This window comes from Protopterus annectens, chromosome 5.part0, assembly GCF_019279795.1.
Source record: "Protopterus annectens isolate FY-2018-M chromosome 5.part0, PAN1.0, whole genome shotgun sequence".
Taxonomy (NCBI): Eukaryota; Metazoa; Chordata; order Ceratodontiformes; family Protopteridae; genus Protopterus; species Protopterus annectens.
In genome coordinates this window covers 412,133,520-412,158,137 of record NC_056735.1, presented here as the reverse complement: position 1 = coordinate 412,158,137, position 24,618 = coordinate 412,133,520, and the positions used below count along the sequence as shown (strand labels likewise).

Below are 24,618 nucleotides of genomic sequence, written 5' to 3'. Positions count from 1 at the left end.
CTCAACCCCACGCCACCCAGACCCTAACCACAGATGCATCAGGCTATCCTTGGGGAGCACAAATGGACAGCAAATGCATCCAGGGCCACTGGATCCCAAGTCAAATTCATCTGCACATCAACCAAAAAGAGATGCTAGCTGTACAGCACGCCCTGACAGCTTTCAGATCCCTACTCTCTTCAGGACAACTGCTAATCAAAACAGACTACACCACAGTTATGTGGTACATCAACAAGCAGGGGAGGAAGCCACTCTTACCCACTCTGCTGGTTAGCTATGGCCTTGTGGAACACGGCCTTGGATGGGCAAGTCCATCTGCAAGCTCCATTCCTGCCAGGCAAACAAAACTCACTGGCAGACGACTTAAACAGAAATCTCCTAGACCCACACGAGTGGCAATTAGAGCCCAGCACCTTCAACCTTCTGATTCAGAAATGGCGGACCCCAGAGGTGGATCTCTTTGCCTCCCCCTGCAACCACCAGCTCAGCACCAGGAACTCTCACAGCAGGGCCTGAAAAGTGGATGCCCTATCTTTTCTGTGGGTAAATCTCTGTCTATGTCTTTACTCCTCTGCCCCTTCTCCAAAGAGAATTACTCAAAATAAGACAGGACAGACCAAGGACAATTCTGTTTGCCCCGGACCTGCCATGCCAGCACTAGTAACCACTCCTGCGCAGCCTGACACTGGTACCACCATGGCACCTACACCAGAATCCAACCATGCTCTCTAAGCAGGAGGGACAGTTTTTGCATCCACAACTGCAAACCCTAAACCTTGCAGCTTGGCTTATTTCTTGAGTTCTCCCCCAGCATCCCTAAGCAAGCAGGTGCTGGACGTCATTCTTGAAGCCAAAAGACCCAGTACAAGGAAATCCTTAGCTGATAAGTGGAAAAGTTACTGCTCCTAGATTCAAGCCAAAGGAGAGGACACAACTCTGCCCTCCCTGCCTCTAATCCTGGATTACTTGGCAGATCTTCATAGGTTCATAGGTTGGTACTAGGCTATCGGCCGTAAGGCCTATGCAAGCCTAGCCATAACAATTCCCTGGATATTTCTTCCCACAATATTTATTTCTCCAGGCCGCTGTCTAGCAGGGCGACTGACATGATCCCCGGGGTGAATTTCCAATCTTCCAGCCAATCGTCAAGGTTCCTTTTGAAGAGGGCCAAAGAGGCGCTCTGCTTGATATGTATGGGCAGTCTATTCCAGAGTATGGGGAGTCTCTGGGTCAGGAACCTATCCCATCAGCATGTTTTGTTCATTGTAATGACAAGGTTTAGATCCCTGGAGCGTGTGGCTCTGAGGGATTGGGATTTCTTTAAGTGGAGCATGTCCAACAGCTCAGGATTTGACATGGCCTTGTATGTTAAGCAGAGATCGCCTCTGAGTAGACAGTATGCCACAGAGTATAGCTGGAGTTTTTTTTAGATGGCCAGTATATGGCATCTGCTTTAGGCCTGTGATTCTTTCAGTGAGGTATTTCTGTGGCCTTTCAAGCTGTTGCAGATGTCTTGTGAGGTACATACCAAATGGGGCATTATACTGTATAATGGGTCTAATGAGGGATGAGTACAGTGGGACAATGACCTCCTTTTTTCTGGATGAAAAGCCCTTAGTGATGAGGTGTGCCACATAGAAGGATTTCCTGACTATTGTTGCAATGTGGTTATCGAAAGTGAGACCACTGTCCACCTGTGTCCCTAAGTGTCTCATCACACTTTCGATGTTTAGTGTCTTGCCACCTATGTGGTAATTCATGGGTACATGTTTTTTTTCCAAAGGGGATAACTATGCATTTCTTGGCATTAAGCTTGAGCCCATGGCTCTGGCACCAGGCATCTGTTTTTGTAAGGCCCTTTTGTAGAATATCCACATCATTTGGGGATTCAATAATGGCTCCCAGTTTGCAGTTATCTGCAAACTTTGTTAGCCAGAGTCCCTTAGTGTTTGCCTGTACTTCAGAGAAGTAGATGCCAAACAAGAGTGGTCCCAGGACTGAACCCTGAGGTACTCCACTTGTCACTTGTCTGGAGCTGGATTTGGAGTCGGCTACTTTTATTGTCTGGGTTCTGTCAGTAAGCCAGTTAGCAACCCATCGAGTGACGTAGGGATTAATGCCCAGCTTAGTAAGTTTATCTATGATTCCAGAGTGGGGGATGGTGTCAAAGGCCTTGGCGAGGTCCAGATAGGCTGTGTGGACTGCCTTACCCTTGTCCACAGCTCTGGAGACTGATTCGAAGAAGTCAGTCAGATTCAGGAGACAAGATCGGCCCTTCACAAACCCAAACTGGGTGGGGTCTAGTGTTTGAAGGTTGCCAATGTCTTTGTTTATAAGTTCCATGATAATGCGTTCCATGCCCTTGAAAATCAGGCTCGTCAGACTGATGGGACGGTAGTTCGCGGGATCCAAGGTGGATCCTCCCTTGTGGAGCGGGATAACTGTAGCTGTGCACCACTCAGTGGGCACGAAGCCTGAGGTGAGGCTATGATTAAACATGACACCTAGGTGAGGTGCCAGTTAATTTTGTAGTTCATGTAGTACACAGCCTGGGATGTCATCTGGTCCCATGGATGCTGTATTCTTAGCTTTGGAGAGTGTGGTTTCTACCTGTGTGGCTGTGATTATCAGAATTTTGCAATCTTTTGGTATTGAGATGGGCCCTTTAGGGGGTGAGAGTGGGGTGAAGTTGGCACTAAATCGATCTGCCAGGATATTGGCAATATCCTTGGGATCAGTATATTTAATGCCATTCTGTTGTAACTCAGAGCCAGATCTGAGCATTGCCATTTAGATTTTTGACATAACTATAGAATGCCTTGTGGTTGTCTTTGGCAATTTTATTTTCGTAACTAGCTTTTGAGGATTTTATGAGGGATCTCAGCTTCTTACTGAGGCTGGTGAGGGAGTTTTTTGCATCCTGAGATTTTCCTCTTTTTTGCAACAGTTTCTTCCTTCTGTTGTAGTTTGTTTATAGCAGGGGACCACCAAACTGGCTTCCTTTTTTTGGAGAAGAGCATCTTGGTTCAATTTGGGATGGCACGATTCATGCATGAGTGGATGTGCTCGTACAGTGCCTTAGTGTAGGATTCTGCATTCGAACTTCCAGATCCCGTCTGCGTGGGTGTTGTGAAGTTTGTCACGTCTGACTTCAGTAGCTTGAAGTTGGCTTTGGAGAAGTTTTTTAAGGAGGTTTCCTTACTGGTGGGGGTGGGGGTGGGATGTGGATGTCAAGGGTGATTTGCTTATGGTCAGACCTGACCAATGAGGGGGTGACCACTGGTGTGGAGCATCTATCTCCCATGTTGGTAATGACCAGGTCTAGGATATTGGAGACCCTGGTGGGACAATGGATTTAGTTTATCCAGGGCTTTGGTATTTATGAATTCCCAAGAACCATTGGGAAAAGGAGTTGGTACCTGAGTAGTTTTCCCAATTAATGGCAGGGTAGTTGAAATCACCCAGTATTAGGGTGTTTGGTTGTATCTTAATATTTTCCAGTATCTTCTCCACAAAGGCCTGTCTTTCTCATCCATTAAGATGCATGCCTAAGCCATTTCGGCTCATTACACTACTGAGCCACCTCTCTTTTCGAACCCTCTTATCAAACAATTCCTCAGAGGGGCAAACAACTTAAGACCACCAAGGAGGGCTCCCACCCCTGCTTGGGACCTTAACTTTCTACTGGAAAAGCTCAGACTTCCCCCCTTTGAATCTGCAGTGTCAGCAGAGTTAACATTTTTCTCTTGGAAAACAGCTTTGCTTCTGGCCATCACTTCAGCTAGAAGAGTGTCTGAGCTTCAAGCACTTATGGCTGTGGAACCCTTCATTGTTTTTCATGCTGACAGGGTTTCCCTCAGGACTAACCCTTCCTTTATGCCTAAAGTGGTGCCAGTGTGGCTCTCAACCAGTCCGTCCATTCGCCAACCTTCTTCCCTAATCTACAAAATAAGGGGGAAAGGATCCTGCACTCCTTGGATGTGCACAGACAGCTCGGATTCTACATTGATAGGACTAAACCCTTAAGAAAATCTAACCAGTTGCTAGTCAGCTTTCCAACAGGGGCAGAGGGCAAGGCCATTTCAAAACAAACAATCTCCATATGGATAGCCCACTGCATCCATTTCTGTTACAAGCACCATGGGAAACCAGCCCCTCATGGGGTTAGAACACATTCCACTAGGGCAACATCTACCTCTGCAGCATTTCTCAGGGGAGTCCTTACCAGGGACATCCTGGAATCTGTTACCTGGAGTTCTGTACACACCTTCACCAAGCATCACCACCTGCCTATATTTTCTAAATCCAGGGCAGGTTTTGCAACTGCAGTCCTGTAAGGCATTCTAGCCAACCCTAATTCTTCTTGACTGCCTCCTCAGCTTTGGGAATCTACCCAAGTGTGATGACTGCAGCAGTGAAACATGAATAACATAGTACAGTTGCGTACACTTACCATAAATGTAGATGTTCGAGTGTATTCACTTTTGCAGTCCTGGTTTCCCTCCCTCCAGCCCTCTGGTGTCTCTCTCTCTCTCCTTCTCTCCACTCTATGCCTTCTACTCACCCCTTTCAGGGGTATTGGTATTTACTTTTTACTGGTGGTGTTTTCCCCCACCATAACCTAGCTCCCTATTTGGGGGGCTCCTGACATTTGGGGCAAATAAAACTGATGTAATGGCGTCAGCTGCCTGTTTTTATGCCCCTGACAACCTGACTTCTGTCCTGGAGCGACAGCAACCGATGCAGAAATACTGAGTTTCTGGTATTCGGGCCGACTGAGGGCTACCTGCAGGCAGATAACCCAAGTGTGATGACTGCAGCAGTGAATACACTCTAACATGTACATTTATGGTAAGTGTACACAACTGTACTTACTTTATAAAACTACCGAGTTTCTAAGGCCCAGAGTACGAGCTACGCCTAGAAATCCGATGACCCAAACTCATGCGCCTGCTTCATTGCCACAATCACAGATGCTTAAAATGGTGGAAGACCTTATTGTGCTGATTAGGGTCAGCCAGCCTTCTCCTGCTAAAAGAAAAAGAAACTTGTCCCCAGCACCTTTATCTGAACAAGAGTCCGACGACTCTGTGGTTTCTGATTATGAAGACATGCCCTTATCTGCTTATGAGGATTCAGATGCAGAGGAATCCATTCCTTCTGCCTCTCCTCCAGAGGATTTTTCTTTTGGTGAAACCATACATACTTTGAGAGAGCACTTCCATTGGGAATGCCAGAATTACCCTCAGTCCTAAAAGAGACTCGGAGAATTTTTAGATTTACCTCAGCACAGGCCCTTAGCTATACCCCCTGTCCTGGATGTTGTGGATGATGTTTTTATGGAATCCAGTCTAACCCCGGATACTTTAACTCCTGCTCCCAGGAAACCTGACAGGTATTAGAGTCCCAGACTCGCACAAACTTCTTTTCAAGAATCCTACTGCTGACCCAGAGGTCATCTCCCAAGGGCCTAAAGGAATAAAAGCAACTACAGCTGAGAATCCCACCCCCTCGGACAGGGATTCTCGAGCTTTAGACAGGGTAAAAAAGTATATACTTCTGCAACTCTTGCCATTAGAGCATTAAATTGTCAGTTGCACATGCTGAAATACCAGCAACGTACCATGGAACTCATTAAACAAAAATTATCTACCTTCCCTGACTGTGCAGAAAATAAAGACTTACAGGAACTTATGCATTCTGCAAGCCAGATCAGTAAGCGTACCCTGCAATGTGGGTTGATGCCCTAGAAGCATCCTGCAGGGCAGCAGTCACAGATTCTGTATTTCAAAGGCATGCGTGGCTTAAGGAACAGACCTTGCCAGATCATGTCAAATCAAAATTATTGGACACACCTCTTAAAGACAATCTGATGTCCTTCAAGGATGCATCTGCAGTCCTTACAAATGGGTTGTCCTGTCATCAGGCAGCCCTTCGGTCGGCCGGATTCCAAAGTCTGGGTCTGGCCTCGGCTGGTGTCGCACTACACCCAACGTCATCTCTGCTGGTCTTCGGGTATAAAGGCATCAGCCGACGCCATTTTCCTCAGTCTTTCTTGCCGCGTGGCGCCCGAAGCAGAAGCTGTTCGCAAGTGCCGGTCGGTCAGATCCAGAGATTACTACTACCGAATACTACTTCGAAGACTTCTAAAAAGCTAAGTACCCCGTTGGGGACTTTTTCTTGCCTCAGCCGATGTCAGAAAAAGTGAATAACTGTTTAACTTGTGGGAAACAAATACCTCATAAAGATTTCCACTCTTACTGCTTACCTTGTTTAGGCCCAGACCACGACGTAGCAGCCTGTTTAGCCTGTGCTTCTTTCAACCGACGAACGCTTGGCGGTCGGAGTTGCTGAACAGTTTTTCGGCTCAGATTTTGCGTACATTATGCCGTCGGATCCTCCGACTTCTCAAATTGTTAAAACGCAAAGAAAAGACCGACACTCGCGGTCCGCGGTTTCGGCGAAACCACGGTTAAGCAAACGCGACTGTCTCGGTTTCGGCGAAACCGAGCAAGCGGGTCAATCTACAGCGAATCCATGACTACTACCGAGGCCCTGCTACCCTAGTTGAATCGGCCTCTGAAGTTTTGCCTACTAATGTGGTTTCTCTAGAATTATCGGACACCATCCCTTTGGATGTCTCTACCCCAGCACGTGGTGCTGCTAGGCCTCCTGCAGCCATGTCTATAAAGGCCTTTGCCAGGGCTAAAGCAGCCAAAACTGCTAAGTCTGTGCCTGTTAAGCCCCCCTCTCACAGGCCCAGTTCCAGTTCCCAAATGCTTACTCTGGCAGAGGATCTCATCTCTTTAATAAAGGGATCCCAATCTCACCCAGACAGGGCCTCTCAACCTCCAGAAAAGAGACCTAGAGCAGAGCCCCCTGAGCCAGTTTCCTCAGATGACTCTTCTGATGATTCAGACAATACAGACCAGCCAGAGGCTCCTTTTTCTACTTATGAAGACTCCGATGCTGAAGAATCTATACCTTCTGCCTCTCCACCAGAGGAATTTTCCTTTGGGGAAACCTTACATGCCATGAGAGAGCAATTCCAATGGCAGGGACAAGATTTCTCAGATTCAAGAAAAAGGCTTAGGACCTTTCTACACTTACCGCAACATAGGCCCTTAGCTATACCTCCAGTTCTTCCTGTTGTGGATGATGCATTTAATGATGTTTGCACTGCTCCTGATACTTTACCTCCAGCCCCTGCCAAGCCCGATAGGTTTTACAGGGTACCGGACACTCATCACCACTTATACAAGGCTCCTTGCAGATCCTGAGACTATCTCCCAGGGGCCTAAGGCAGTAGCCGACCTCAGCAAAAACCCTCTCCCTTCTGAAAGGGAATCCAGGTCCTTAGAGATGGGGTAAAAAGTATACACCTCTGCTACTCTCTCAGCTAGAGCTTTGAACTGTCAGTTTCATATGATCCAATACCAAGAGTTTATGCTTGATCAGTTAACTAAGAAACTGTCCTCTGATGATTCCTTAGATAAGAAATATGTTTTAGAAATGGTGAATAACATCCAGCAGGTTAGTAACCATTCTTTAAAATGTGGCTATGATGCACTGGAGGCTTCATTTAGATCAGCCATGACTGGCACAGTTATAAGAAGGCATGCATGGTTGAAAGAGCAGGTCTTGCCGGATCATGTTAAAGCAAAGCTATTAGATGCTCCTATGGACAAGGTCACTCTATTTGGTTCTCCTGCCCAGCAAGTAATGAAGAAAATGGAAGAGAAGGCAAAATCTGTACAAACAGTTAAAGATTTCTTACAGGTTCAGCCCCCAAGGTTTAGCAGGAACTGGCCTTCCAAAAATTGGTCCTTTCCAGACTCCTCTAAATCTCAGAGAGGCAGGAATAGACGTTCCAGAGGCAGAAATCAATCCAGAGGAGGTGCCTACAGAGGACGCCAGTGGCAAGGCAATAACCAACGTGGCACAGACACAACCACTGCCACTGCAACAGGACAATCACAGTGACTTGGCTCTGACACCGCCTACCAGGGAACAAATAGCAGCACCCTTAGGCGGAAAGTTAGCCTTATTTTCAAAAATTGGCACTATATCACAAGAGACAAGTGGATTTTGCAAACTATAGACCAAGGCTACAGGTTTCATTTCCACACCTTGCCAGTAAAAAGAGGAATGCCAAACCTACCACCAAATCAAAAAACAGAAGCTCTAAAACAAATAGCTCAATTAACAAAGATGAGAGCTGTGGAAAGGGTACCACCTACAGAACAGGGCAAAGGATTTTACTCCAGACTCTTCCTAGTACCAAGAAAAGAGAAAAGTTGGAAACCTATTCTCGACCTGTCCGCTTTAAACACATTCATCATTGTTCCAAAATTCAAAATGCTGAACCTACAGCAACTTCTTCCCATGCTGGGCAAGGAGTGTTGGCTGGTAACTCTAGATCTCAAGGAGGCATACCTGCACGTCCCCATACGACCAAATTGCAGAAGATACCTCAGATTTCTTGCAGGATCAGAGCATTATCAATTCTCAGCATTGCCCTTTGGCTTATCTACTGCGCCCAGAGTATTCACGAAATGCCTGGCATCAGTAATCGCTCATTGCAGGCTACAGGGAATCCAGATTTATCCATACCTGGACGACTGCCTGATACAAGCGGACAACAAAAGCAAGCTCACACAAGACTTACAAAGAGTCATTTGCTTACTACAAGCCCTGGGATACACAGTCAATTTAAAATAGTCAAGACTGATACCATCCCAAACAAGAACATTCTTGGGTGCAGAATTGGACACAGTAAAACAGATGGCATTCCTAACTGCAGAAAAACAAGAACAACTTCCTCTTTACTTCTTGGTATTAACAAAGCAGAACAAACTAACAGCAAGGAAAGTACTGCAGGCCTTGGGCTTCATGGCATCCTGCATAATCCTGGTCCCCCATGCCAGACTGCATATGAGAAAGCTACAGTGGTACCTAAAGAATTTATGGTCTCAACACAGGCACAGCTTAGAAACCGAAATACCACTAATCCCATGCCTGAAACAAGAGTTCCTATGGTGGGCACAAGCATGCCAGTCAAACCCAGGTTTGTCCTTCCACAACATTCAAGCCAAACCATCACAACGGACGCCTCAGACGTAGGTTGGGGGGCCCACATGCTGGACAAATGCATACAAGGATTATGGACTCCAGAACAGCTGCACCTGCACATAAATCAAAAAGAAATGCTGGCAGTAAAACTAGCAATCCAGAATTTCAGACCATTCCTCAAAGAAGGCCAATTGATGATAAGGACAGACAACACCACAGTCATGTGGTACATCAACAAACAGGGAGGCACTCATTCATACCCCCTATGCCGAATGGCTCTGGACCTATGGAATATGGCTCTGAGCTACAACATTCAGTTACAGGCAATATTTGTACCGGGAAAAGAAAACATCCTAGCAGACATGTTAAGCAGAACTACCTCGGATGCTCACGAATGGATGCTACACCCGGACATCTTCAAGGCCATCACAAAGAAATGGGGAATGCCACAAATAGACCTATTCGCATCCCCACTCAATCACCAACTCAAGAAATTCTGCACAAGGGCATACCACCCACTTGCTTGGAAGGTGGACTCTCTATCCTTCAGTTGGAAAGGCCTGACAGCATATGCATTTCCACCTCTTCCTTTGATGCACAAGGTACTACTGAAAATCAAAGAGGAACGTCCAAGGATAATTCTGATAGCTCCAAATTGGCCAAGACAACATTGGTATCCATTGCTGAGGAGCAGGTCTCGGGGGGGGGGGGGGGACGTGGACACTACCCCTGATTCCTTTGATGTTAACTCAGAGCGACTACAACATCATACATCCAAACCTGAAAACTCTGCAACTGACTGCCTGGAACATTACATAAGAGCAACTAACCCAGATTTATCCCAAAGGGTTAAAGACATTATCCTTGAGGCCCGCAGACCTTCAACAAGAAGGAACTATGCAGGAAAATGGAAAAGGTTTGTCATTTGGAGTACTGAAAGAGGAAAAGATGTGTCAAAGATAGATATTGCCAACATCCTGGAGTATTTGGCAGAACTTCTCCATACAGGCCTGTCCTATTCCTCCATCAAGATACATGCATCAGCTATTTCTGCAGAATACAGCTTTGATCCCCCTGTCTTCTCACATCCTCTACTCAGGCAGTTCCTCAGAGGAATCAAGAATGTAAAACCTCCTAGGAAACCACCATTACCAGCATGGGACTTGAACTTTGTGCTAGAAAAATTGACACTCCCTCCATTCGAACCAGCAGCAACAGCAGATCTTCAACACCTATCCTGGAAAACTGCTTTCCTACTGGCAATTACTTCAGCAAGAAGGGTTTCGGAACTACAGGCCTTAATGGCAGTACAACCCTTCCTAATCTTCCATCAAGATAAGAGTGTCCATGAGAACTAATCCTACATTTATGCCTAAGGTGGTATCCAGAGTGTCTCTAAACCAGGCAATCCACCTACCTACCTTCTTTCCCAATCCACAGAACAGGGGGGAAAGACTGCTGCATACCTTGGATGTACATAGACAGTTGCGCTACTACCTGGACAGAACCAAGGGCAATAGAAAAACTGACCAGCTTCTAGTAGCTTATGCAACAGGAAGAGAAGGTAAAGCAATTTCCAAGCAGACAATCTCCAAGTGGATAGGAAATTGCATAAGATTCTGTTACTCCTACCATGGAAAGCAAATTCCACAGAACATAAGGCCTCATTCTACAAGGGCTACAGCCACTACCACAGCTTTCTTACGAGGAGTGGCTACCAAGGACATTATTGAGGCTGCTACTTGGACCTCCGTGCATACATTTGCCAAGCATTATAACTTACCTCTATACTCTAGATCCCGAGCAGGGTTTGCCACTGCTGTTTTGCAAGGGATCCTAACTACACCATAATTCTTCCTCCTCCCCTAGTTTGGCTATGGTATTCTACCCATTTGTAAGGACTGCAGATGCATCCTTGAAGGACATAGTACAGTTTTGTACCTACCATAAATGTAGATGTCTGAACAGGATAGCATCTGCAGTCAGGATTACCCACCCTCCTTCCCCTCTGTGGTACTCCTAGGGTATTTACCCTCCTAATAGCTAGCTGGGGGGGGATCTCTTATGGTGTATTTGTTTGTATATATGTACATACATGCTTATTTTTTGTGTTTGCCTTCTACCTTTTTTGGAAACATTGGCATTTACCCAAAATTTAGCTTTCCAAGAGGGCAACTGGCATCTGGGGCAAGAAACACTGAGGAAAATGGCGTCGGCTGATGCCTTTATACCCGAAGACCAGCAGAGATGACGTTGGGTGAAGTGCGACACCAGCCGAGGCCAGACCCAGACTTTGGAATCCGGCCGACCGAAGGGCTGCCTGACGACAGGACAACCCATTTGTAAGGACTGCAGATGCTATCCTGTTCGGACATCTACATTTATGGTAGGTACAAAACTGTACTTTTGGCACCATAGCAGAAGAGGTTATAAAAAAGATGGAAGAAAAAGCTAAATCTTTGCAGACAGTTTAAGACTTTTTGCAAGTTCAGCCTCCAACATTCAGTAGACATTGCCCCTCAAAACATTGGTCCTTTCCTGCCCCCTCACGGCCATTTCAGACAAGACGTAGGGGTAACAGACCCCCCCCCCAGACAGCAGTCTCTGGGAATGCAGAGATCTAAACAATGGAGTGCCTCCACTTTTAAACCAGGCAGTGGTAAGCCACCCCCTTATGGAAATAATTCCCAATGACAACTCCTCCTCTCACCTCTGCCCATCTGTCCATGCCACTGGGAGGAAAACTTGCCTCCCATGCAGAAAACTGGACCTCCATCACCAACGACAGATGGGTCCTCAACATAGTGTCCCAGGGATACAAATTTTATTTTCACACCTTGCCAACCCCAAAGGGATTCCCATATCTTCCTCCAAACCAGTGGGCAGAGGCACAAAACCAAGTTCATTCCCTGCTCTTCATGAGGGCTATTCAGCCTCTCCCTGCAGATCAGATAGGCCCAGGGTTCTATTCCAGGCTTTTTCTAGTACCCAGAAAAGAGGGCACCTGGCCCCCAATCTTCGATCTGTCTATTCTAAACACCTTCTTGGTGTTAACAAAATTCGGAATGTTCACACTGCAGCAGCTTCTCCCTATACTGTCTAAAGATGCCTGGTTAGCCACTCTAGACCTCAAATAGGCCTATCTGCATATCCCAATCTGAGATTCTTGCTGGAAATATCTATGTTTCAGGGCTGGTTCTATGCATTGTCCGTTCTCTGCACTTCCCTTTGGCTTATCCACTGCTCCCAGAGTTTTCACAAAATGCCTGGCTCCAGCCATTGCTTATTGCAAAGAAATATTCAAATTTACCCTTACTTGGATGACTGCCTGATTCAGGCAGACAGTCAGCAAAAGCTGTTACAGCACCTGACATTTGTAAAGGACCTACTAATCTCACTGGGGTACATTATCAACAAGAAGAAATCCAAACTTGTCCCCAGTCAAAAAATTGTTTTCCTGGGAGCAAGCCTGGACACAGCATCCCAGATTTCATTTCTAACTCCAGAAAAACAATCCTATATGACAGGCTACTTCTCTCAACTGGCCACCAGAACCCAGTTATCCACAAGGAAAATGTGCAAGCTCTAGGATTCATGGCCTCCTGCATTCTACTAATTCCGTATGCCAGACTGCATATGAGGAAACTTCAGTGATACTTAAAAAGCCTTTGCTGTCAACATTCACAGGACCCCTGGAAACTATTATACCTATGATAACCTAAGGAAAGATTTTTTTTGTTGGGCAGCAGCATGCAACCACAACAAGGGACTTCCCTTTTTACAACCCCATGCCGCCCAGACCCTAACCACAGATGCGTCAGACTATGCCTGGGGTGCTCACCTGGACGGCAGGTGCATTCAGGGCCATTGGAGCCCAAACCAAATTCATCTGCACATCAAACAAAAAGAGATGCTAGCTGTTCAGTGCACTGACAGCTTTCAGTCCCCTGCTCTCTCTGGGGCATCTACTTATCAAAACCGACAACACCACAGTTATGTGGTACATCAACAAGCATGGGGGAACCCACTCCTACTCTCTCTGCAGGCTAGCCATGACCCTTTGGAACACTGCCTCAGCCATGCATATTCATATGCAAGCTCAATTCCTGCCAGGCAACCAAAACTGTCTGGCAGACAACCTAAACAGAAATCTCCTAGACCCACACGAGTGGCAATTAACCCACAACACCTTCAACCTTGTAACCCAAAAATGGGGTACCCCGAAAGTGGACCTATTTGCCTCCCCCTACACCACTAGCTCAACAAATCCTGCACCAGGGAACCTCACAGCAAGGACTGGAAAGTGGATGCCCTATCCTTACAGTGGCCAAACCTCTCAATCTATGCATTTCCCCTCTTCTGACCAGAGTATTACTCAAAATAAGGGAGGGAAGATGAAGGGCAATCCTGATTTCCCCAGACTGGCCATGCCAACACTGGTACCCATTACTACGCAGTCTGTCCCCGTTGCCTCCATGGCACCTGCCCCAGATTCCAACTCTCCTGACTCAATAGGAGGGAGAGTTCTTGCATCCGCAGTTGCAGACACTGAATCTAGCAGCCTGGATCATTCCTTGACTACTTCTACAGTGACCACCCTAAGAAAATAAGTCCTGGATGCCATACGTGAAGCCAGATGACCTAGTAATCCTATGCTGACAAGTTGGAAAGGTATTGTTCTTGGATCCAAACTAAAGGAGCTGACCCAGCACAGCCCTCCTTACCTCTCATCCTGGATTACCTTGCAGAACTACTCCACAGGGGCCTATACTTCTCTTCCATTTAAATATTAAAATTCATGCCTCTGCCATCTCTGCATATTACAGCACTGAGCCACCTCTCTTCTCACACCCTCTCATCAAACAATTCCTGAGAGGGGCTAACAACGTAAGGCCACCTGGGAGAGCCCTTACTCCTGCTTGGGACCTTAACTTTATGTTGGAAAAGCTCATGCTGCCCCCCCCCCCCTTTGAGCCTGCAGCTTCAGCAGAGTTAAAATTCGTCTCTTGGAAAATAGCCTTGCTTCTGGCCATCACTTCATCTAGAAGAGTGTCTGAGTTACAAGTACTTATGGCTGTGGATCCTTTCATTATTTTTCATGCTGACAGGGTCTCCCTCAGGACTAACCCAACTTTCATGCCTAAGGTGTGGTGTCCAGTGTGTGTCTCAACCAATCTATTCATTTGCCCACCTTTTTCCCTAAACCTCAAAATAAGGGGGAAAGGATCCTGCACTCTCTAGATGTGCACAGACGGCTCAGATTCTACTTGGATAGAACCAAGCCCTTTAGTAAATCTGACCAGTTACGAGTCAGCTTTGCACCAGGGGTAGAGGGCAAAGCCATATCAAAACAAACCATCTCCAAATGGATAGCATACTGCATCCATTTCTGTTACAAACTCCATGGGAAACCACCCCCACTGGGGGTCAGAACACATTCAGCTAGGGCAATGTCTACCTCTACAGCCTTTTTCAGTGGAGTCCCTACAAGGGACATCCTGAAAGCTGCAACATAGAGTTCTGTTCATACCTTCACCAAGCATTACCACCTGCCTATCTTTTCAAAATCCAGGGCAGGCTTTGCAGTCACAGTCCTGCAGGGCATTCTAGCCAGCCCAAACTCTTCCTGACTGCCTCCACCCGATCCTCAGCTTTGGGAATCAACCCGTGTGTGATGACTGCAACAGTGAAACATGAAGAACATAGTACAGTTGTGTGCACTTACCGTAAATGTAGATGTTCAAGTGTATTTACTGTTGCAGTCCTGGTTTCCCACCCTCCAGCTCCCTTGTCTCTTTCTCACCCTTACAAGGCATTTGGTATTTACTTTCTACTGTGGTGTTACTCCACCATAACTTGGCTCCCTTTTGGGGGCTCCTGACATTTGTGGCAAGAAAAACTGATGTAATGGTGTTGTCTGCCTGTTTTTATACCACTGACAACCCAACGTCAGTCCTGGAACAGCAGCAACCAATGCAGAAATACTAATCCTCTCATATTCGGGCCGACTGAGGCCTACCCCTGGCAGGATAACCCAAGTGTGATGACTGCAACAGTGAATACACTCGAACATCTGCATTTATGGTAAGTGTACACAACTGTACTTTGTTGTTGGAATCTAGTGATGTTCTTCGTGTTTCACTGTTGCAGTCATCACATTTGGGTTATCTGCCTGTAGGTAGCCCTCAGCCGGCCTAAATACCAGAGTCTTCGGATTTCTGCATCAGATGCTGTCTCCTTTTCCATGAAGTCAGGTAGTCAGGGGTATAAAACATTCAGCCGATGCCATTACCCCAGTCTTTCTTGCCGTGCGGTGCCCGACTCAGAAGCAGTTCGCAAGTGCTGGTCGGCCGTCTCTTGAAATGTTCGTTTTCAAGTTTTAGACCCGAAGTCTTCAAAAAAGGTAAGTACCCCATTGGGGATCCTTTTTCTTGCTCCAGCCGATGTCAGTAAAAGTTAACAATTATCTTGCCTGTGGAAAGCAAATATCTTATAGAGATTTTCTTTCTTACTGCATCCCTTGTTTAGGCCCAGACCACAACGTCCCTTGCTGTCTGTTTTGTGCCTTGTTCAACCCCCGAACTATTCGTCGTTGGGCTATTTTTGCAGCCAGTTAGTTTCGTACTCTATCTCAGTACACTGAAATAGCGTTGTTAAGCCATCCGACTACAGATCTTCTGAAAAAATGTAAGAATAAAGACAGAGACTGACTGCATAGGTCCAAAACTGCCAACGATGCTTCCGTTAAGCTAGTCGCCAGTCTGCCAGTACTCAGTGAGGCACTTTCGCAGCCCCAGATACCCGCTACTTCAGGTTTGCAGGCCTCTACTGAGACCCATTCTGAGTCCAGTATGCCACGAGATGATTCTTCGACTTTGGAACCTGCGGATGTTTCTACCTTGGATGGGTCCGGAGCTGCTGTGCAGGCACCGGCTTCTGAGGGTGTATTCAGGCCTACAAACATTCATATTAAACCAACATCATTTCCATCCAGAAGTTCCGAATCCCTCAGGCCAATAACTCACACTACGCCTAGAAAACAGACGACCAAACCGCAGGCTGAGGCCCATATGCTTCAAAACCAAATGCTTATAATGGCTGAAGACCATTATTACCTTAATTAGGGGAAGCCAACCTTCCCCCTCTGAGACCTAGAACTGAATTTCTTTCTGATTCTTCTGATCAGGAATCTAATATTTCTGCTCCTTCTGATTACCAGGATTTGCCCTTATCTACTTATTCAGATTCGGATGCAGATGATTCCATTCCCTCTGCTTCCCCTCCAGAAGATCCTTCTTTCGGTGAAACCTTGCATACTCTTAGGGAGCATTTCCACTGGGAAAGCCAGGATTACTCTGACTGAAAAGAGACTTAGGGAATTCTTACTCCTGCCTCAGCACAGGCCTTTAGCTATCCCTCCTGTTCTGGACATTGTAGATGATGCTTTCTTGGAATCTAGCCTTACCCCAGACACTAAACCCAGCTCCCAGAAAACCTGACAGGTACTACAGAGTACCTGACTCGCGCAAGTTCCTCTTCAAGAATCCTTCTGCGTATCCAGAGACCATTTCCCAAGGACCAAAAGGCATTAAGGCTACTGCTGCCAAAAATCCTACCCCTTGTGATAGAGATTCTAGAGCCTTAGACAGATGGGGTAAGAAGGTATGCACTTCTGCTACTTTGGCCATTAGGGCTTTAAATTGCCAGTTTCATATGTTAAAGTATCAGCAGCATATTATGGGACTTCTTAAACAGAAAATGATGTTGATTCCTGACTGTGCTGAACACAAAGAATTGCAAGATTTAATGCATTCTGCAGAACAAGTTAGTAAACTTACTTTGCAATGTGGTTTTGATGCTTTAGAAGCATCTTGCAGGGCTGCTGTCACTGGGTCTGTACTTAGAAGGCATGCTTGGCTTAAGGAACAAAACTTGCCAGATCATGTTAACACTAAATTACTGGATGCTCCCTTAAACCAAGACTGCCTTTTTGTCAACAAAGCAAAAGAAGTCCTCAAAAGTATGGATGAAAAAGCTTCCCCCTTCCAGGCCTTCTCAGTCCAAACCCAGGAACAGCAGACCATCTAGGCTACAGTCTCAGGCTACGCAAAGACCTAAGCAGTTGGGGGGCTCCCACTTCCAAAGCAGGGAGTAGTAAGCCACCCCCCCCTACGGAAAAATGGCACAATGACTTAACATTAAACCTTCCAAGCCCTGTTCATCTACCTGCTCCCTTAGGAGGATAGCTTGCCCTGCATGCAAAAAACTGGGAACTCATTACCCAGGACAAATGGGTTTTGGACATAGTTTCCCAAGGATACAGATTCCACTTCCACACACTACCAACCCCAAATGGTTGGCCAGACCTACCCCCAATTCAATGGGCGGAGGCCCAACAACAGGTTCTCTCTCTTTTCAGTATCAGGGCTATTCACGCTGTCCCAGCAGAATAAAGGGGGCAAGGTTTTTATTCAAGACTTTTTCTGGTACCCAGAAAAGACAACTCCCGGCATCCTATCCTGGACCTCTCTATTCTCAACACCTTTCTGGTAATTCCAAAATTCAAAATGCTAACTCTTCAACAGCTTCTTCCTATGCAAGTCAAGGATGCCTGGCTGGCAACCCTAGACTTAAGGAAGCTTACCTGCACATCCCAATAAGGGAATCTTGCAGGAAATGCCTATGCCTCATGGCAGGCTCCATGCACTATCAGTTCTCGGCACTTCCCTTTGGCTTATCTACTGCGCCCATGGTATTCACAAAGTGTCTAGCTCCAGCCATTGCAATTTGCAGGCAGAGAAATATTCAGATTTACCCATACTGGGACGATTGTCTGAGGGATAAAGCCAGGACTTACTATTACAACACCTGGCATTTGTAAAGAAACTTCTAACCTCACTGGGGTACACCATCATCGAAAAGAAATCTCACCTAGTACCCTGCCAACAGATTGTATTCCTGGGAGCAAGTTTGAACACAACTTCCAGATGGCATTCCTCACTTCGTAGAAACAAGTTTATTTGGCAACCTACTTCAAACTATTGGCCACAAAACCCCAGCTATCTGCAAGGAAAATACTGCAAGCCCTGGGGTTCATGGCCTCTTGCATTCTACTAATTCCATATGCAAGACTGCATATGAGGAAACTCCAGTGGTATCTAAAGAGCCTATGGTGTCAACATTCTCAGGACCTGGAAACAATGATTTCTATCATTCCTTGTATGAAGGCAGAGTTCCTTTGGTGGGCAGAGGCCTGCTACCAAAGCAAGGGACTCCCTTTCACTCTACCCCCTGCCGCCCAAAGCCTAACAACAGACACATCAGACTATGCATGGGGGGCTCACATGGCAGGGCAGTGCCTTCAGGGCAAATGGAACCCAAGACAGATGCACCTGCATATCAATCAAAAAGAAATGTTAGCTGTACAGAATGCTCTGACAGCCTTCAAAGACCATATTCTTCCAGGACAACTATTGGTAAAGGCAGACAACACCACAGTTATGTGATACATAGGCAGGGTGGAACACACTCATACCCTCTCTGCAGACTAGCCATGGCTCTGTGGAACACAGCCTTGAGCTACCAAGTACACCTACAAGCTCAATTCCTGCCAGGCAAACTAAATTTCCTGGCAGGCGACTTAAGCAGAAATCTCATAGACCCACACGAATGGAAACTACAACCCAAAATATTCAACCTCTTGAGGAACAAATGGGGAACTCCAGAGGTAGACCTGTTTGCCTCTCCTCAGAACTACCAATTGAACAAATTCTGCACAAGAACTCCCCACAGTCAAGCTTGGAAAATGGATGCCCTGTCCTTTACCTGGGAAAGCCTCTCTGTTTATGCCTTTTCCCCTCTGCCTCTCCTCTTGAAGGGTCTACTAAAGATCAAGTAGGACAAGCCAAGGACAATACTGATTGCACCAGACTGGCCACACCAGCACTGGTACCCCCTCTTGCGCAGTATGACACTGCTGCAACCATGGCACCTGCCTCAGACCCCTTCCCTGCTGTCTCAGCAGGTGGGCCAGATTCTGCACCTTCAGCTTCAAACCCTGAACCTTGTAGCCTGACTAATTCCTTGAGCTCTCCTCTAGCATCCCTCAGTAAGCAGGTGCTGGATGTCATTCTGGAGGCAAGGAGGCCTAGTACTAGAAAATCCTATGCTGAAAAGTGGAAAAGATACTGTTCCTAAAGCCAGGCTCTGGGGATGGGCACAGCGGTGCCCAGCTTACCTCATATTCTACAATACTTAACAGAAATGCTCCACAAGGGCTTTTCCTTCTTGTCAGTTAAAATTCATGCCTCTGCCAGTTCAGCACATTATAATACTGAGCCCAACCCTCTTCTCTCACCCCTTGCTAAAGCAATTCCTTAGAGGGGCCAAAGATTTAAGACCCCCAGGAAAGCTCCCACTCCAGCCTGGGACCTTAACTTTGTATTGGAAAAGCTCACTCTTGCCCCCTTTGAGCCAGCTGCAACAGCAGAGTTGAAATTCCGTTCTTGTAAAACAGCCTTCCTTCTAGCCATCACTTCAGCAAGAAGAGTGTCTGGATTACAGGCCCTCATGGCAGTAGAACCCTTCATTATCTTCATACGGACAGGGTTTCTTTATGCCCAAGGTGGTGTCTAGTGTGGCCCTAAATCAGTCCATTCATTTGCCTACTTTTTTCCCTCATCCACAAAACAAAGGGGAACGAATACTGCACTTTCTGGTCATGCACAGACAACTTAGATTTTATTTGGACAGGACTATACCTCTCAGAAAATCTGAACAGCTGCTAGTTGGCTTTACTGCAGGGGCAGAGGGGAAGGCCATTTCAAAGCAAACCATTTCCAAATGGATAGCACATTGCATTCATTTCTACTACAAGCACCATGGGAAAACCTACCCCACAGGGGATAACATCACATTTCAGCAGGGCTGCATCTACCTCTGCGGCTTTTCTCAGAGGAGTCCCTACCAGGGACATCCTAGAAGATGCTTACCTGGAGCTCTGTACATACCTTCAGCAAGGATTACCACATGCCTATCTTTTCTGGATCCTGAGCTGGATTTGCCACTGCAGTCTTGCAGTTCTTAATAGCTGGCCCTAATGCTCTTTAACGTCCTCCTCCCTTCCTTAGCTTTGGGATTCAACCCAAATGTGATGACTGCAACAGTGAAACACGAAGAACATAGTAGAGTTGTGTACACTTACCGTAAATGTAGATGTTCGAGTGTATTCACTGTTGCAGTCCTGGTTACCCTCCCTCCAGTCCCCTGACTTCTCTTGGCTCTACCTTTGCTCCTTGTTTGGTATATTTATTTTTTCTTGTGTATTTGCTTTTTGAAGGGGGTGTACCATACCATATAATTGCTTCCTGTTGTGGGGGCACCTGACATCTGGGGCAAGAAAAACTAATGTAATGGCGTCGGCTGCATGTTTTATACCCCTGACAACCTGATGTCATGGAAGAAGAGACAGCATTCGACGCAGAAATCCGAAGACTCTGGTATTCAGGCCGACTGAGGGCTACCTGCAGGCAGATAACCCAAATGTGATGACTGCAACAGTGAATACACTTGAACATCTTCATTTATGGTAAGTGTACGCAACTGTACTTTATAAACCAACTCAGAGGGACAATTAGAAGTGCTGGAAGTAACCTGGGCTATATCTGTGGAAGTGGTATCCCCCCCCCCCCCCACACACACACACACACACACACACATTTTCCTCCACCCACTTTCTCAGAGAGCGTTATCTATCAGCTTCTTCAGGCACGAGTGTGTTATAGGATGGAGGAGGTGCAGAAGGCAGCAGTGGCCATTCATTATCTGATAATTCTGGATGTTTAAGTGATAATTTCTTTAATTGTTTTAATGGATACATACGCTAGTAATGGGATTTCTCTTTTGTACATTTTGTAACATTTTATAAGCTTCCTGCAGCTGTGACTTCAGTCTGGTTGAGTTATATTTTAGACTTCCAACTATAGATTCCTTTTCCATATTTGTAGCTTATTTTTGCCTGTCATTAAATGCTGACCCAGCAAGAAGCTTGTATCTTATTGCCTTTTTGTTTCAGTATATTTTAGATTTTCTAAAATTTTCTTATCTAAGGTAGCCTTTTCTGGAATTTGTAAAGCGCTATCATTTTTATTGAGCTCAGACCATTGTACCAAATAACTAAAGCTGTCTCTTCTGTGTCTAATAAACATATACCTGCCTGGAGCACTTTTAAACCAGTTGTACTAGCACCCATTTTAAATTAAGAAAGAAAGAAAAAAAAAGAAGGAAAAAACATTCATACCAAAGGGATAGCTATGTGACTGTAATTATAAATTCACTGTCATTAGCAATGAAGGAACCTTCTCCGTTCCTTTCTTTATATTTGAGAAGGATATTCTATCCCGACAAGGATACTCTGTCCTTGTATATTATTGTTTAGACCCCACTAGCGCACAATGAAATAATCTTTATGCTGTTAGTGTGGTTGGTCACACATACAATTTAACCACTCACAGTTAAATCTTACGGAGAAATTTAGTAAAGCTTACCTGTAGAGACTTTAAACTCTGAGAATTAAGAAAAATAATATGTATTGGTACATTAGAAATTTGCATGACCGAAAACAAGGTACCAAATAACTTTTACAGGACAGTTTAGCAGAGAATAATAATCTCCTTTATTGCAAAGAAAGGCATGTACCCAGGAGACTACGAAATAAAGATCCTGTCTCCTCTTAGAATCATACATTTTTTACACCTTTTTTGATCAAAAACAACATTATTGTAGCAATGTTAAGAATAACCACGGACCAATTAAAAATGAACACTACAGCATTAATTCTGCTAAGATATCCTGACTCTGTTTTAACTTTCCATATTAAGAATGAGTGCCGAATTCCATAAAAGAACTTTCTACTAAGACTAGAACTTTTTTACACTTTGCTAGCATTTTTCTTATTTGGCTGCAAGTAAATCATTAAAAACATACTGAAAAACACTCAGGAATCCATCTTGAAATGAAATAATTAAAAAAATTAAATACACTAACATTTTTCTATTTCTTGTATGCTTCACTCCTCACATTTGTGAACTGCCTTCAGGTGATGAACCATTCTTTGTAAAATTTTGCTTTGAGAGATCACTCTGCCAGTAGCATTGCTGCTTCCATGCTTGCTTCAGAATGTCTTCATTTTTGTGGCCTAGAGGAATCGGCCCCTGACTGCAAATCACGCTACTTGGTTTTGGTTAAAGAACCTAGTTCTTGAGAATTTGAAAAGGGAGCTTGGGTAGAAACAGCATTTTTCCAGTTTTCGCCTATACTGGGAAGGTTTGTATCCAAGGAATAGCAGCAGTTGGTGGCCACCAAAGATGCTAGCACAGGCATGTGTATATGTGACAGGCCTAAAGAACTGGGCAAGACATCATGTAGGTCATTCAGAAAGCCACCTGCAGCTGTCAAGATGGTACCATACAAGGCATCTTGCTCTCTCTATTATGCATTTTTTTACCTGACCGCTTGTGCTAAGGATTTTTCTGTTTACAGGGCCCCATTGTTGAGGGGTCAAATATGTTAGATATCCGGGAAAGTGGAGAGGATGATTTAGGAGGGGCTAGAGAAAACTGTTGATGGTAGACAACTGTGGTGGTAACAAAAAAATTAGTAAAATAGACGCTATGTATAGAAGTCGCTTGGTGGATTTTCACCTTCGCTAAAAATTAGTGCTTGGGCTGTAATTGAGGAACTGGTCTTATGACAATTTACTATTTCAAGGCTTGGCCTTCTGAGCCCTTGCTTTTAGGCCTTCATCTAGCTGTGGCCTCCAAGGTGGTGTGTTTGTTATTACATGAGATTCCTCCCAAGAGTTAACTACAGCCTTAAGGCAAGGCTTCTTAATTCAGATTTTTACTCACCATATCAGTTGGTGTAAATAGGCTTTGTGTATTGTGTGGTGTTTTCCCCTTGCTTTTTATTTCCATGTGTTGTCATCCTGTTCTCCTTACACCTAAGGAGAGATTTGTTGGATAAGTGCAACATTTCTTTATAGTCTTGTGTATTTCTCCCCCCCCCCCCCTATTTTTTGCATGATTTTCATCGGGTGGTGTCTGGACCGGGTGGTTCACATCTTGGTTTTGTTGGACGTGGTGTCTTTGTTGGCCTCTGTGCCGAGTCGGGGTATTTTCTTGGTTGAATTGTGGTTGACTGGGCGGGGCCAATTTGCAGTCCAGCGGATGGATCTGCTCTGTCTTTTACTTGAATTGGTGTTGGGCAAGACATCTTTTTATTTGGTGGGACCTGCTGTTGGCAGGTGGCTGGTGTGACCATGGGTGCCTGCTGTGCCGGTTTGTGCTAGTTCGGTGGTGGCTGAGTGGGAGTGTCAGCATGTGCTGGCTGTGGGGGATCCGCATGTGTGTTTTTGTCGGTGATCTATTGGTTGGCGGTGGGGATGGAGTTGCTTTGGGAAGGTTTTTTTTGCCGTTTGAATGCCATTAATGACTTCTTGGAGTTTACTGTGAGGGGCTCTGGGGAGGGCATTGATTTTTTGGATATGCGGGTGGTCAGGGTGCCATTGGGTGGTGGTTTGGCCGAGATGCGCAGGAAAGATTGCTGTCGACCACCTACACAGGGATGGTGTGCACCCCTGGCGCATTTTTGATGCTGCGGTGGTGGGGGGCATGGGAGTGTTGCAGTTGTCATGCCGGGAGCAGGTTCTTGTTGGTGGGCTGGAGTGATTGAGGGTTGGGTCCGGTGGTGGGGGATGTACTCTGGCTGGGGTGGAGTATGCCCATTGCAAGGTTTTGCGGGAAGGAGGGGGGCTAGGCCGTGTTTTTCAGATGGTGGAGGGGGGTGTGCCAGTGTGGCTGGACGGGATGGGGGTGTCCCCGTTGTTTTGTCCTGCTTTGGGGGTGTGGTTGAGGTTGGGGCAGTTGTACATGGTGACTGGCACGTGTTGGTTGTGGACGGGTGGGTGGCTGGGTTGGCGGGATCACGGCCTAGATTTGTATGTGGGAACCAGGGAGCACTTGAGCAGCTTCTTTGCTGTCCCAGGGTGGGCCGTGGGGGTGTAATGGGCACACGGAGGTGTGGTGCCTGTAGCTTTTGTGCCTTTGTGAATGAGTCATGTTTCTTTGGGCACCTGGGTGCTGCTAGACTGTGGCAACTTGGGGATGTTGCTGATTGTGACGACAGGAATGTGTGTGGCGCATTGATGGACCTGTTTTGTATTTTGTGTGGACAGGGCTAGCAGCCGGTTGCAGGGAGCGGATTGGGGACCATGTTTGTTGTGCCCAGAGAGGGGGCTTGATTGTGGTGCTTTGGCTGGACCAGCTGTCCAGGCTGGATCTGGACATTTTTGTTTTTTTTCAAGTGCTGCAGGAGTTGTGTGATTTTGTCGGCAGGGTGGAGGCTGTTGAATTGCAGTGGATTTTGGTGCTTGGGTCCTTTGGGGGTGTGTGGCTTCGGTGGCTGTGTGCCTATTGAGCCAGCGTTGGGGGGCAGGAGACTGTAGCGATGAAAAAAATATTGGCAAACTGACTCTTCTTCATTTGGATG

At 46.1% G+C, this 24,618-nt stretch overlaps 1 protein-coding gene across 1 annotated transcript in view; it reads left to right on the top strand.

Annotated features, from left to right (window-relative positions):
- Window positions 1-24,618, top strand: part of KDM6A (lysine demethylase 6A) — a gene marked incomplete in the record, with an annotated part of 3,528,619 nt that overhangs the window by 3,374,946 nt on the left and 129,055 nt on the right.